Source organism: Equus caballus, chromosome 7, assembly GCF_041296265.1.
Source record: "Equus caballus isolate H_3958 breed thoroughbred chromosome 7, TB-T2T, whole genome shotgun sequence".
Lineage (NCBI taxonomy): Eukaryota > Metazoa > Chordata > Mammalia > Perissodactyla > Equidae > Equus > Equus caballus.
Window position 1 is genome coordinate 23,743,590 of NC_091690.1, and position 16,188 is coordinate 23,759,777.

The window sequence follows — 16,188 nt, forward strand, 5'->3', positions numbered from 1 at the left end:
GCCGAGGCGCCATTTTTCTCTTTGGCCTCATGGGGCAGGGCTGGTGTTGGGGTCACGGCAGACAGGGGAATTGGGCACTTTTACCTGAACAAACACAAGCCGGGACCTCTGGGAAGTGACCCTGCAGCTCCTCCTGCCATGACCCTGAGACATCCTGGAGCTCGTCAGCAATGCCAGCCTGTACGGAAATGATCCCGAGCAGCTGGGGTCAGCGCTGTCATGTATGGTCACAGGAGGGAAGAGAACGCCTATGCCTGGGGAGGCTCTCTGTGGATGGGGCAAGGGAGAAGCCTTTAATTACTGCACGGGCTAAGGATGGGGAAGGCGACCCTGTGGGGGTGCCCATGGTCAGCAAGTCTGGTGAAGGGACACACTGGCATCAAAGCTGACAGGGCTCAGGCACCATTGTGTAAATTAGAAAGACGTCCTCCTAGGGGAGAAGTGTGCACGGCTTGATGGAGACGAGGGAGGGACAGATTCAGCCCCCACTTGTCCCCCTGGCTGGGCACCTTTGCTCAGGGTACCATCTGCCCGGCCATATGCAGCAGCTATGAGAACTAGCCTTTGATAAACAAACTCCTTTGCCTGGCGTTCCTGGCCCTCCATGAGCCAGCCCCACTCTGACCGTCCAGCCCAATTACTTGTACCACTTGCCATAACCCCTGCTCCAGCAGAAGGCAATTCCTAACCACTCCCCAAGCCTGCCTTTACTTCCTCATGTTTATACTTTTGCTACTGCTGTTCCCGTTAGCCATGATGCCCTAACCCGCATCTTTGCCAAGTGTTACCTCATGTGTTTTTAGGACCTGCCCAAATACCACCTCCTCCAAGTCCAGGTGATCTTGTCCCAATCTGAGCTCTTGCAGCACTTTATCTCTCTGTCCTCATGGTATCATTTTTTTTTTTTTTTTTTGGTTACCATTTACCTCTTTCTACCCTGTATTGTAGTTTTACATACATTTTTAATATTTTCCATTAGACTGTGAGCCCCCTGAGGGCAAGACCTATTTCTTATTAATATTACATACCCCATAGTATCAAAGAGCTGTATCTGGCAAACATGTTCCATGGGCCATCTTGTAGAAAGGATATTGGGCAAAGCAGATTTAGATCCCAGCTCTTGTCACTTCAAGGCAATAATAGTGAATTGGCATTTATTTTTGTATGTGTCAGGCACTGTTGAAAGTGCCTAACATGTGGGAAGTCACTGAATTCTTCTAACTAGTCTAGGTAAGCTCTGTTTTTATCCCCAAGTACAGAACAGGAAGCTGAGACAAAGAGAGGCTAAGTATTGTGCCCAAGGTCACCAACTAGTAAGTGGCAGAAGTGAGATTTGAACCCAAGCCAACTGGTCCAGAATCCACACCTGTAACCTTGTGCTGGGCTGTTTATTACTGGCTGATGGACTTTGGGCTTAATTAACATCATTCTCACCTACATCTGTAAAATGAGGATAATACTACTTATATATTATACATGTGACAAATAAAAATGGCAAGCAATAGCATATATTGGAGAATATGAGGAAGCCATTTGGTATAAACCTAATTCGGCCTGACCTTGTCTTTCCAAAAGGGCCTGACTGTGGCTGTTGAGCATGCATTGTATCTCTGCTTTAGATGTTCCCTATGGCAAGAACAAAGGCCCTTGAGATAAAGGTGCAACTTCCCTCCCCCTCCCAACGTTGGCATTTCCTTAAGGATTAAGCATCTTTCCTTAGGCTAGGAACTGATTGCTGCGCTCACCTGTGACCACCCAGCTTGAGACAATAGACTTGCCTCCTGCTACGACCTCTGAGACAGCAGACCCACTACCTGCTGTGTCCATCAAGCGCTGTGCCGACAGGGCAATCTTGTGACTATTGCAGGAGGGACACTTCAATCATATGTGAAACATCCTGTATGGGGGTATATAACCACTCTGTATACCTCACTTCTTTGGTGCCCTTTCTTCCTTTGGGAAGAAAGGCCCCGGACGATGGTCCTCAGATTTCAGCTCAGAATAAACTCACCCAAATTTTCATTTATAGATTGGTTATGGATTATTTTCATCGACACATGTATATATAACAATTATATATTAACTACGTAGATTTTTGGAACGTCATAGATTTCTAATAACAAGTAGCTGTCATTAATGAATATGTTTTGAATGAAAGAAATAATGAAGCAATGTTGTCATCGAGAGTAGTATATCCAATAAAAATATAATGCAAGCCACATATGTTATTTCAATTTTTCTAGTAGTCACAGGGATAAAGGCAAAACCAAACAGCTAAAATTAATTTTAATAAGATACTTTATTTAAGCCAATACATCCAAAATTTTATCATTTCGACATGCAATCAATATAAAAAATTATGAGTGAGATATTTTACATGGTTTCCCTTATAGTAAGTCTTCAAAATCTGGCTTGTGTTTTGCACTTAGAGCGGGTCTCAGCTCAGCTGAACCACGTTTCAAATATTCAGGAGCCACATGTGGTTAGTTGCCACCATAGCGGACAGCACAGCTGGAGCAGATCTAAGAAAAAACCCTCTGTGAAAATCCTATTAGGAAGTCAAACTTCTACTGTTTGAGTTAGAGTGGAGTTTCTCTTTTCCAGAGCTCATCATTAAAAAGTAAATATTTCTGGGAAATACCAATTAATGCTGAAGCTGGGGCCAATGTTGCAACTAAGAGTAGGTGAGACACTCAGAAACCACATTCAGCGATTAAAAGTGCGGAGTTTGGAGCTGGACAGACCCGAGTTCTAATCATGGCTCTGCCTCTCAGATTTCATGCGACCTTGGCAGAGTCCTTAAACATTGCTGAGCCCAGCTTCCTTATCTGTGAGAGGGGCACTGACCCCCACCACACGGAGCTGAATTAGGATGGAGCGAGACTAGGCTTGCCCGGGCCAGCATGGGTGCTCAGTTAGCGTCAGTTCGCTTCCTTTTCCCTGACCTCTGTGTCGCCATAGCTGTCCCTCTCGTACCCCACCTCTGTGACGTAGACACACCCTTAGGGCTTTTGCCCAGATGAGTCACCATTACTGGGGCCCCGCTTGATTAACTCTCACAAGGATTTGTTGAATGTCTTCGTTCTTAGAACCTGGAGGCACCAAGGGGGTCCCAAAACAGTGCATCATGCTGTTAATGGTTGTTTCAGCGCCAGTACAGGTGCAATGATTTTCAGGTCCGTTATGACTCTCCCTCAGAACCCAGTCTCAGCCTCTGTCCTCCTCGTCCCCCTGGGGCCCCTGTTCCTGGGCAGTGGGGCAGAGCAGGCCTGCCCCTCAGTGTGCTTGCTCCCATCAGCCCCTGATGTGGGGCCCCCACCTGAGAAGTGGACTCTACCTCTGGCCCTGTCCACAAATGCCTCTTCTGATTATTTGCCCCCTACTCCCTTCCTCTCCAGGGCCCAGGACTTGCTGTTCCAGCTATTTTGTCACAGCCTGTCACTTAACTTTGCCTGGTTCCACCCAAAAGGTAAAGACAAGTTGTATGAGAAGTGGTGCATGGAGGCACACACAGGTGGACAAGCCCTGGGGGCCAAGGCACACATGTCGGGTGTAATCCAAAGGCCAGGGGTGGATTTCTGGGATAAAAGGGAAAAGCCATAGTCAAGAGGAAAAGCTCAGAAAAAAGGGCAGACTGCTCTGAGCCACAAAGACTAGTTGAGGACCTAATGGCACAGGGAACCCCAGGAGCGGAAGTCTGGGGCTGTCAAGAGAAACAAGGGAACGATCTGTGAACGGGTCAGGTGGTCCAAGAAGTTAAGTGTGCACGTGAGTGTATGTTTCAGAACAATCCTTTCACTCAAGGCTCAAGGCTCAATAAGATCTTGGGGGTGGGAGCTCCCAGAGCCCCCTTGCTTGTTTGCCAGGGCTTGCAAACACCTCAAATGCCTTGCAAACACTCTGTCCACGTGTTGAAAACACCTGCCACTTCAACTTGGACTTGTCTCCACCGCTGTCAACTACTGACAGAGTTGTGACCAGCTAAATTAGCATGCACAGCATGCCATCCTGAACCCAGTGTCTGTTCCATCCTGGTCCTTGCAGATCAGGGCCTCGCCAGTCTTGCCCTGATTTATAGGCAACGCCCACCTAATCCTGAGTTATGACATTAGGATGCTACTGTCTTGAAGGCATAGATGGATACAGCTAGAAGGGGCGTAGAATATCAGTGAAGGGCTTTAGTGGCAGAAAGACCCACATAGAAAGCCCAGCTCTACCATTTGTTGTGTGACCTTAATCAAATGGTTTAATCTTGCTTTTTTCCTCTGTAAAATGGTCATAATAAGATCTATCTTACAGAATTGCTAGGAGATATAAATGACAGCATAATATATGTACATTTCAATTCCTAGTACATAGGAAGCACTCAATCAACAGTAGCTTTTTAAAGAATTAGGTAAACACCTCCAGAGGCTCATCATGGATGGAGTGAAAATCCTTAGCCTTGTGCACGAGGCCTTGTGCAAGCTGACCTGGGCATCTTCTCCATCTCATTTTGCACACTTTCCACAGATTCTCTCTGCTCAAGACGTACTCAACCACATGGAGTTCCAGAACCAGCTACGTGCTCTGCCACCCCTGAGACTTTGCACTCGCCACCTCTCCTTAAGATGCTGTCTCCCACTCTCTTCACCTAACTGGCCCTACTCCCACCACTCAGCCCAGAGCCTTCCCTCCACCTGCTGTGTGGCGCGCCCCTTCTGCAGAGCCTAAGGCACCTCACAGAGTCCTCAGCCATATCTCTGTTCTTTGTGCTGTAACCACTGACCAAAACTCTTCGAGCGCAGGGCCATGTGCCTGACACAGAAAGAAGAGTCAATAAGAGCAGATTGGAGGTGAGTGCTTACTCTGTTTCCAAGGACTATGCTATGCCCTTGACATATAGTCTCTCATTTAATCGTCAGTAACCTATGGAGTAGACACTGTTATTAGCCCCGTTTTTCAAATGGAGAACTTGAGGCTTCTATGCACTAAATAACTTGTCCCAGTAAAACCAACTGTGTGAAGGGGCTGAGACTGCAACCCAGAGTCATCTCACTCCAAAGCCTGAACACTCGATCATGCCATGCAAGGAGCAGTAAATGAATGAATGAATGAGTGAGATAGTCAAGCTCGAAAGGTAGAGTAGAGAAGTATACTGTTTCAACAAACATTGGTGGTCTTTTTATTGCATACTTACAATTTAGGCTACATATTCCCTTGTTTGTTTTTTTTTAAAGATTGACACCTGAGCTAACAACTGTTGCCAATCTTCTTTTTTATTTTCTGCTTTTCCTCCCCAAATCCCCCCAGTACATAGTTGTACATTTTAGTTGTGAGTCCTTCTAGTTTTGGCATGTGGGACACCACCTGAGCGTGGCCTGGATCTGAACCAGTGAAACCCTGGGCTGCTGAAGTGGAGAGCATGAACTTAACCACTAGGCCACGGGGCCAGCCCCACATGTTCCCTCTTGATGGCAAAATACTTTACAAAAAAAAAAAACTCAAAGAGAAAGAAAACACTGGACAATGGTTTTCACCATCGCCCAGCCCAGAGAACACCTGCCCAATACCTCAGCTGTCAGCCAACCACACTTGGAGGACACGGAGCACAGTGACCAGCTACCTCCTGCCTTTTTTCCTCCTCATCTTCTTTCCTGTGGAGACGTGCTCCCTACTGTGTCACTGCAGAAGCTAGGAAGGGACTGAGCACTCACAAAGTCCAGGCATGAGCGGTGGGGATGCTGGCTGGCCATCCACCTCCCGAGGAGGGGACTGGAGGAGAGAAGGAAACATCTGGAAGCAGCGGCATTTTGTTCTGGACCTTGCACCCATGAATGATGCACTAAGACAATTCTCTGCCTTATCATAAATTCTGCAAACTCATGAACTTTGCAATCTCTGAAGCTCAGCACTGTATGGGAGCCACTTATCTTGTGCTGAAAGCAATATAAAAACAGATGGCAAAGAGTGCATCAGGAGATAAATCAGTGGTCTGGCTGCCAGGAGTTTGTGGGCAAACCCAACATGGCCAGACTCTCGACTCTCAGACACCGGCCCTGCTCAGCGAGGACACCCCTAGGGTGAGACGGCCAGGCTGGCAGAGAAGGTGGCTGATGGAGGAGGCAGGACAGAGTCCCATGGGGAGGGCAGGAAGGAAGGGCACCTTCATAGGCGGCCTTGGGAAATTAGCCAATCCCTTCCTAAGGGAAGAAGCCATGAATGGAGGATAGCCTGGGGCACGGTCCACAACTCTGCAGCTGAGCCCAAAGCTTTAGCATTTACAAGGATCTTCCCCACAGTCACCACACAGAATCCTGACTGCATTTCTGTAAGATGCTGACTTCCGCAGATAGGGAAACTGAGGCTCAAGGATTGTGTCTTGGCCAAAGTTACACAGCAGAGCCAGAAGTTGAATCAAGGTGTGATGACTCCAGCGCTCTGTCACTCACATCACAGGGCCTGGTTTGGCCTTATTTGACTCTCATCACAGTTCTGTGAAAACGTGGAACAAAAATGAAAATAAGACTCAGAGTTTAAGTGTCTGGCCTGAGGTCATAAGGCTAGTGTGCAGCTGGACTGGGGAATATCCATCTGGTACTTTTACTGCCTCCCTGGGCTGCAGGCCAGCCTGACATGCCACCTATAGCCCCTGAAGCAAAAGTGAGTGTCCTAAGACACAGGGCCATGCCCATCCCTGCTGGAGACATGCCCACAGCAGAGAAGGCAGTGAGGAAAAAGGTGATGAGACTAAAGGAAATAGTGAGAGTTGGAGGAGGAGAAAGGGAACAGTGGGGTGCAAGAGAGTGGACAAGAGAATGAGAGATGAGGAAAAGAGAAAGACAAAAAGAGTATGCAGGTGGGGCAGGAGGTGGAAACCTGGTGTCCACCATGGCCTGAGGAATGACTGTGGCACCGGGTCGGTGTCAGCCCATTCTTGGAACATGTAGGATGGAGCCAGAGACGCCACCTCTCTATGCTCTGAAAAATGCCACAGATGCCACCTTCTCAGAGGGGTCCAACGAGGAGCAAATAATGTTTGTTTGGGTTATATTGTCCCCGTGCAGCAAATATGTACTTAGTGAGCACCTACTCAGCGCCAGGCACTGCCGAGTGTTAGAAGAACAAAAGGCTGATACCAAGAAGGATGCTGAGATACCACGATGAGGCCGGATTCTTCAGATTAGCACAGGCCCCCGGACCCCAGGCTTGGAAGAGAGGAGATGGGTCAGGAACGTACTCAAAATGGGAAATGCAATGGCAAGAACACAGGTTTGGGAGGCAGACTGAATCCCAGCTCTGTGCTATTGACAGCGTGAACTGAGCTGTTCCAGAAACTCTCTGAGCCCCGGGTTCTTAAGCTGTTACATCAGGCTGGTGCCACCCCTTCAAGGGGGCACACCTGACCCACAGGCACTCACTACCTGTCCACTTCCTCCTCCACATCTCCCTGACGATTGCCCTTTTCCCTGTCTTTTCATCCCCTTCCCTAAGACTCTCAACAACTCTTTCCCACCCTGGTCTTCCCACACCTCTCTGCGTCCCTTCAGCACTAAGCACTAGCCTTGGCCTGGGTCATTTGTAGAGGTCAGCGATCCTCGAGTCTGTAAGTGTTGGATTTCTGACCCTTTGGTTCAACATCCCCAGGATAGAGACCGCACCACCCATTCCCTTAAAACCTCCTCAGTAACTACCACTCCAGGACCCTGGTCCTGAGGGCCTTTGACCTGGGTTTGGGTTGAGTGACTGTGTCCCACGCAACGCAACATCAGATCGGTGCAATGCATATGGAGTCCCTGCTCTGCTCCACATCCTGCCTGTGTAGGATATTTCACCCTCATTGTCTGGTTTAATCTTCACGAAAACCCCAAGAGGGAAGTAAAATATCCCTCTTACCAATGAGGGAACTGAGGACCAGAGATGTGAAGAGTTTGCCCAAGGTCACACAGTTCCTAAGAGGCCAAGCTGGGATTTCCCTGTTTAACAACAACAGTAATAATAATAATGAACATACAGCATTATTGACATGATCTCATTGGGTCTCTCCACAACCTTATGGGATGGGGACTATTACTATTCTCATTTTACAGACGAGGAAACTGAGGCACTGAGAAGTCAAGCAACATTCCCAAGGCTCCACGGGTGGTAGGTGGTTGAACCCAGGTCAGTCTGACTGCAGCCTGAGCAGATAGATGATGCCCAGAGACTCAGTGGAGTTACGGTCTGGCTTCTGTGACTCTGGATTCAGGAGATGGGTCCAGGGAGCGGTTTGCAGAATTCCAGTTGCTAGTGGTTTCAGGGCCTCTCCGCATGCAGGGACGGTTTAGGGAAGGAGTCCGCTCCGCCCTGCCTGCCCAGCCCTCTCCCGGGAAAGGCAGGCACCAGTTTGGAAGCAAAGCAGAGAAAGACCAGATGTGGGGAGGGGCGGAGACAAGCCTGCATTTCACTCAGGCAATGAGATGCCTGCTAGTGTTTTTTCAAAACATCCCTTCTTTCTCCAAAATGAGCAGGCTCAGAGCCACGGCTGCACAGAGACAATAATCACTAATCAAGTCGAAGTTTCCTTCTAATCAGTTCAGTTGTCAGAGGAAGAAATGCAGCCGGGCCTGGGCAGGGAAAGGATGACTGCTCATCCTCACCACATGCTGGAGGGGCTGCTGGGGCGGCGCCTGTGGCCTGCAGAGCAGCCTGAGCCGGCAGCCTCTCTTGGCACTGCTGGGCATTTGGCATCGCAGCTGCTGTGGGACGAAGCCTTCATTGGGTGCTTCCGTCTCCAGTTCCCTAAATCTCAGGTTTAAAGGGGCCGGAAATGGTAAGAATGGAATCCTAGCAGGAGAGTTGCCTCTGAAGTCAGGCACCTAGCATTCAAGTGTGGCTCTGCCATTTACAACCTGGATCCTTGGAAACGTTACTCCACTCCACGTTGCCGGCCGTGCATTCTAAGAGGGCAATTAAAAACAAGTTGTGTCTCCCTGGAAAATTCTACTCATCCTTCAAAACAGAGCTCAAATATCACTTTCTCTGTGACTCCTTTCCCAACCAGCACCTCATCCCCCTCCCTGAATTAATTGTTCCTCTTCTGCGTTTCCCTAAACACATTACTCAAGTATCTGCTGGAGCACTTATCACTCTGTGATGGCTTCATCTTGTACAATACTGTCTGTTTTCTAGACCAAGAGCATTTGCGGGGAAGAAATCATAATGTATTCAGAACTGTTACCCCCACACTGGCCCACCACAATGCCTGGCACATAATAGTTAATTATTAAATGTTTGTTGAATGACTAGTGAATGTAAAGTAAATCGGTGGTATACATACTTGATTCTGTCATTTGTATTCAAATATGATGCTTCCTGTCATATCCAACGTTGTTATCAAATGCAAAACCTTTTACAGACTCTGGCACTCCAGCAATAATCCTCAACAGGACTGAAGAGATGTAGGAAATAAGAAAACTGGATGATCAACAACTATTGCAAAATTTCATCAAGAGTTTTCCAGTTACCGGCGAATGCACAGATCCTACTTTATTCAATCTAGATTAAACCTCTTATTGAGAAGACTTTAAATTAAGTGTGACTGAATTAGCTGCTGTTAATTTTTTTTTCCCCTGGATCTGCTAATCTCTAAGCGGGGCCCTCTCTTCCTCCACTGATCAGTTTCCTCTCTGGTGTGCTGGGGTTGATCTCTATCTTCTGGGAAATCGAGTGGCCGGGGCTCTCAGGAAGGGAAAGATACTGAGCCTGCCGGTGGAGCCGGGCCCTCTTTGCTGAGAGATGCCCCCACGGGAGGGCTGTCTGGTATTTGGTGAGCCGGGACAATAGGTACAGTGCTTGTGCTGTGCTATCGCTAATAGTAATCTATGTGCTTCGATGGGCTCCTGCTGCAAACCCTCATTTCATAAAACGGAGATGCTGAGGAGTTAGCGAGGCCCCAAAGCCTCTTACAGCACTAACTCTCCTCAAGGGTAGCAAAGGGCAGATGGATTTGCTGCTTTTCCTCCCTTTTTCTCCTTCTCTGCCCCAAGCCCCAAAAGAAGGCCTCCTCTCCCCCTCCGCACACACGCCCCTGTTCCCCTCCTCCTCTTGGGGTGCTTGTGGCTAGAGACCTAACAAAATGCCTGAGCACCTTGGCATGAAGCCCACCCAGCACGGCAGGCAGGGCAGCCCAGGCATATGTAAGGGAACCTGTTACGGGTTGATATGTGTCCCCAAAGGATCTTGAAGTGCTAACCCCTCGTACCTGTCAAGATGACTGTATTTGGAAATAAAGTCTTTGCAGATTACCAAGTATGTGAGGTCATCAGGGTGTGCCTTAATCCAATATGACCAGGGTTCTTATTAAAGGAAAAATGTTCTTATAGGAAATTTGGACAGAGACATGCACCCAAGGGGAGGGCCCTATGAAGACTGGAGTTATCCTGCCACAAGCCGAGGAGCCACAAGAATCTGAGAGAGACACCCAGGTCAGATGCTTTCCCAGTGCCTTCAGAGGGAGTGGGGCCCCACTGACACCTTGATCTCCGACTTTTAGCCTCCAGAACTGTGAGCCAAGGAATTCCTGTTGTTCAAGCCACTCAGTTTGTGGTACTTTGTTAGAGCAGCCCTAGGAAACTCATACAGAGCCTAATCAAGTCCTCCCCCAGGCCGGGGAGCCCCCTCGGCAACAGAGGGGCCAAGGGAAGCCATTGTAAAAAAGATGCTGAGAGATCGCTCTACAATTTGATGTTCACTTTCGCGGCTACAAAGGCATCATAGAAAGAGCTCCGGCTTTGAAATCAAAGCCTCGTTTGAATCTCTGGTTTACCACTCACTGTGCTTCAGTTTCTCCAACTGTAAAATGGGGATAGAAGACTGAGCTTGTGCCAAGAAGATTCAACTAGAAAATGCATATAAAGCCCAAGTCAACATAAGCACCTGATTCAATACATTGAAATCACCGCCGATGACTGTGGTTGCTGTGATTGCAGTAACTGTTAATACCAGAGACGTGTTGAGAAGACAGGCCGATTTAAGCGTTTCCATGAGACCTTGCTGGGGCTGTCTGATTCAAAGCTGTAGGGTCCTCTCATCCAGAAAGCAGTTCTGCCTGCCCGCAGCACCTCATCCCCCTTCCTCGTGGCCACAGCTCCAGTGTCCGGCGAGCAGGAGCACCTCCAGCGCCCGCCCACGCTCAGGAGTGTCCTTCGGGTCCTCTTTGGTGGGAGTGGGGTGATGTGGCATTGATGATTCATGACGCGCAGCAGTAGCACAAGGACTCCGGGCAGGTTATGAAGCCATCAATCTTGGCTGAGGTTTTCTGGAATGCTACAGCCAGGGAGAAAAGGTTGCAGAGGCCTGGGGGCGGGGGTGCGGAAGACCTTGCTGAGTTCCCCAGGGAATGCGCCAGAAGAAAAAGGGTGTGTGTCAAACCGGAGTTGTTAGAAACATTTTCTGCTCCCATCCTCTCCAATCCCAGCCAAGCCCTCTGTCCCCCACCCCACCCCACCCCAAAGCACACAAACAGAGTTTCATCCCACCAGTTCAGCAGGGCCCTGGGGAATCTGCCGCACTTGCCAATGAATAGCTGGTTTTGGCCATTTGAAAGCTGGGAAAATCTTGGACCTTCTCAACCTTGCGACTGACTCTCTCTTCGTCTGATCCCAGAATATCTTTACAACTCTTTCTCCTGCTATTTACCCTACTCCCCCCAACCCCTCTATCAGACCCTTCAGGGCCTCTGACTCATTCTCATCCGTATGCTCATGTGTGACCCCTGCTAAGAAAGAGCCTAGGCCTTAGTGTCAGATTCAGATCAGTCGGGACACCGAAACAAGGTACGTAATCGCTGGGGAATTCAATATAGGACTGTTTACAAAGTGTGGGCAGCCCGAGGAAAACCAGAGACGGTGAAGAGCAGGGCCAGTAGCAGCAGCGTTACTACCACTGCCAGGCCAGAGGGGAAAGAGAAGGGAAACTGGAGAGGGAAGATGTGAAAAGGGAATGAGCCCACCGGTGCTGTGGCTTCCGGGAGAGGCACACAGCCAACCTGGCAACCCAGTGGGAAGGGAGGAGTGGAGATAAATACCCTGACCTCACTCTCCACCAGTCATCCACCAGAGCCTCCCAGTGGCAAAACCCTACAGGAAGCCAAGGGCAGGGGAGGTCGCGGATGAAACCCCTGAGTCTGATTCTCCAGGGCACAAAGCAGGATGAAGAGAGGATCTTGGTGAGGAAACAGAAGATCCAGCTAAAGACCTGTGCTCCAATTCCAATTCTTCCTTTTACCGGCTGTGTGACTTCGGACAACTAACTTCACTACTCTGAGCTCCAGTTTCTTTATCTTTAAAAAAAAGTAGAATAAGACCGCCGACACCACGTCCGCCCCGCAAGCAGAAGCCCCTCGCCCTTGCTGCTGCGCCGCCACCACCGGTCTACACCGCCCACAGCTAGCCATGGATGATGACATGGCCGCGCTGGTGGTCGACAACGGCTCCAGCATGTGCAAGGCCGGCTTCGCGGGCGACGATGCCCCCCACGCCGTCTTCCCCTCCATCGTGGGGCGCCCCCGGCACCAGGGCGTGAGCATGGGCCAGAAGGACTCATACGTGGGCGACGAGGCCCAGAGCAAGAGGGGCATCCTGACCCTCAAGTACCCCATCGAGCACGGCATCGTCACCAACTGGGACGACATGGAGAAGACCTGGCACCACACCTTCTACAACGAGCTGCGCGTGGCCCCCGAGGAGCACCCCGTGCTGCTGACAGAGGCCCCCCTGAACCCCAAGGCCAACCGCGAGAAGATGACCCAGATCATGTTCGAGACCTTCAACACCCCGGCCATGTATGTGGCCATCCAGGCCGTGCTGTCCCTGTACACCTCTGGACGCACCACCGACATCGTGATGGACTCCGGTGACGGGGTCACCCACACTGTGCCCATCTACGAGGGGTACGCCCTCACCCACGCCATCCTGCATCTGGACCTGGCTGGCCGTGACCTGATGGTCTACCTCATGGAGATCCTCACGGAGCGTGGCTACAGCTTCACCGCCACGGCCAAGCTGGAAATCGCGCGTGACATCAAGGAGAAGCTCTGCTATGTCGCCCTGGACTTCGAGCAGGAGATGGCCACCGTGGCCTCCAGCTCTTCCCTGGAGAAGAGCTACGAGCTGCCCCACGGCCAGGTCATCACCATTGGCAACAAGCGGTTCCGGGCCCCCAAGGCCCTCTTCCAGCCCTCCTTCCTGGGCATGGAATCCAGTGGCATCCACGAAACTACCTTCAACTCCATCATGAAGTGTGACGTCGACATCCGTAAGGACCTGTACGCCAACACAGTGCTGTCGGGTGGGACCACCATGTACCCAGGCATCCCGACAGGATGCAGAAGGAGATCACCACCCTGGCTCCCAGCACCATGAAGATCAAGATCATCGTGCCCCCTGAGCGCAAGTACTCCGTATGGCTCAGCGGCTCCATTCTGGCCTCATTGTCCACCTTCCAGCAGATGTGGATCAGCAAGCAGGAGTACGACGAGTCTGGCCCCTCCATCGTCCACCGCAAATGCTTCTAGGCGGACTGTTAGTGCGATCCACCCTTTCTTGACAAAACCTAACCTGTGCATAAAACAAGATGAGATTGGCATGGCTTTATTTGTTTTTTTTGTTTGTTTTATTTATTTATTTTTTTTTTTTTGGCGCTTGACTCAAGATTTAAAAACTGGAACGGTGAAGGTAACAGCAGTCCGTTGGAGCGAGCATCCCCAAAGTTCTACAATGTGGCCAAGGACTTTGATTGTACATTGTTCTTTTTTTAATAGTCATTCCAAATATCGTGAGATGCATTGTTACAGGAAGTCCCTTGCCTTCCCAAAAGCCGCCCCGCGTCTCCCGAAGGAGAAGGGCCAGTCCTCGCCCAAGTCCACACAGGGCAGGGTGACAGCAATGCTTTTGTGTAAATTATGTAATCCAAATTTTTTTTAATCTTTGCCTTAATACTTGTTTTTTTGTTTTGTTTTATTTTGAATGGTCAGCCATTACGGCCCCCCTTTTTATCCCCCAACTTGAAATGTATGAAGGCTTTTGATCTCCCTGGGAGAGCTGAGGTGTGGAGGCAGCGAGGGCTTACCTGTACACTGACTTGAGACCAGTTCAATAAAGTGCACACCTTAAAGAAAAAAAAAAAAAAGTAGAATAAGACGTTTTGGTGTGAGTGTGCCATTGTGAGACTAAACAAGGTATTATGTATAAAGTGCTTTTCACAATGCCTGGCAGACTGTGCATACTCAATAAACAATACCTATGAGGCATTTTTGGTCTTATTGAAACCTCAGGTGCAACCCCACGTCCTCTGTTAAACCTCTTTGGTTTTTCCTTTATTCTCTCCTTACAGGGTTTCTACAGCATTATAGTTGTACCAGGCAATGCTTTCTGTTGTTAGAACATTGTTATACTTAGAAAGACCTTTCTCACTTCCAGGGTAAAACATTCACTCTTGTTTTCTTCTGGTTTTACCCTTTTTGGGGGGTGGGAGGTGAGGAAGATTGCCCTGAGCTAACGTCCATTGCCAATCTTCCCCTATGTGCTGGAAGAAGATTGGCCCTGAGATAACGACTGTGCCAATCTTCCTCTATTTTATGTGTAGGATGCCATCACAGCATGGCTTGATAAGCGGTGCATAGGTCCACACTCGGGATCTGAACCTGCAAACCCTGGGCCGCTGGAGCAGAGCATGTGAACTTAACCACTACACCACCAGGCCAGCCCCTTCTGTTTGTAATTTTTATGTTTGAATCTTTTATCCTTCTGGAATTGACTTTGTCATCAAAGTTTGCAAAAACAAGTGTACAGGCAGATTGCATACACCTGCCAGGAAGGTTGCATATGTGAATAGAAATGACTGGGTGGGGTTGAGGTCATGGTGGTGAACTACACTGTGAAAACAGGTCCCTTTAAAGAGTAGTGACAATTCCACTCAAGCCACTTGTTCATGTAACCGAACAGTGATTATTTTTTAACTGGCATTTTTTTAAATTATGGTAAAATATATTTGCACAATACAAAATCTACCGTCTAAATTTACAGTGATCTTTTCAAAAATACAAATCAGATCATATCATCCCACCACCACAGTTCAAAATCCACCTATGTTTTCTCTTCGCACTTAGGAATAAAATCCTCCGCGGTCTGCTTGCCCCTGCCTCTGACATCTAGAGGCTCTCACGTCCCTCTTGTGCCCACTCACTGAGCTCCAGCCACATCGACCGTCTTTCTCTTCCTGGAACCATCAGCTCTGTGCCCATCTCAAGTTCTCTGCGCGTCTGACTTCCTCTCCCCAGCCCATCAGCTCCAACATCACCTTCGCAAGGAGGACTTCCTGAGCACCCTGTTTAAAATTCGGATGTTGATATGGCATCTCCCGGTGTTGAAAGCTCCGAAATGAATCCAACGTTTTTACTGTGAACCTTTCAGGATAAACAGTCAGGCCTCCAGTCCGTAGCTGCACAGCTAGACAGGAGCTGGAGCTCTGGGCTTTTGCCCCAATCACTAGCCAGTGGCCCCAACTCTATTTTTTTTTTTAAAGATTTTATTTCTCCTTTTTCTCCCTAAAGCCCTCTGGTACATAGTTGTATATTTTCAGTTGTGAGTCCTTCTAATTGTGGCATGTGGGATGCTGCCTCAGCATGGCTTGATGAGCGGTGACATGCCCGCGCCCAGGATCTGAACAGGTGAAGCCCTGCGCCCCAAAGCAGAGAGTGCAAACTTAACCACTCAACCACGGGGCCGGCCCCCCAACCCTATTTTTTTAATAATCCGCCACTACTGAATTGAAATGCCACCTTGAGCATCTTCTAAATTCCCCTACTTTTGGGGGGTTTATTTCTGGACTCAGTTTTTCTATTCCTACTCTAGCCCCAAAATATTTAGACTACTTCAGTTTCATAATACATTTTAATTCCTGACAGTATAATAATATCTCACAAACTTCCTCACACTTTTCTTGGCTATTTCACATGGCTTCTTTTCTACAGGAAGTTTAGCACTATTTTGTCAAATTCCTCCTAGAAATCCTGTTTGCGTTTTGATTGGGATCATAATGAATATAGAGTTAAATTTGGGAAGATTGGTGTAATTATAAAGTTTAATCATTTTATGAAAAATCAGTATATCTTTTTACTTATTCAACTTTTGTTTAATAAATCTCATTAGAGTTTCGGGGTTGTTTTCA

General features: G+C 48.8%; 1 pseudogene; it reads left to right on the forward strand.

Annotated features, from left to right (window-relative positions):
- The first annotated feature begins 12,405 nt into the window (after positions 1-12,405).
- Positions 12,406-14,148, forward strand: LOC100049792 (actin, cytoplasmic 1 pseudogene; annotated as a pseudogene).
- Positions 14,149-16,188: the final 2,040 nt, after the last annotated feature.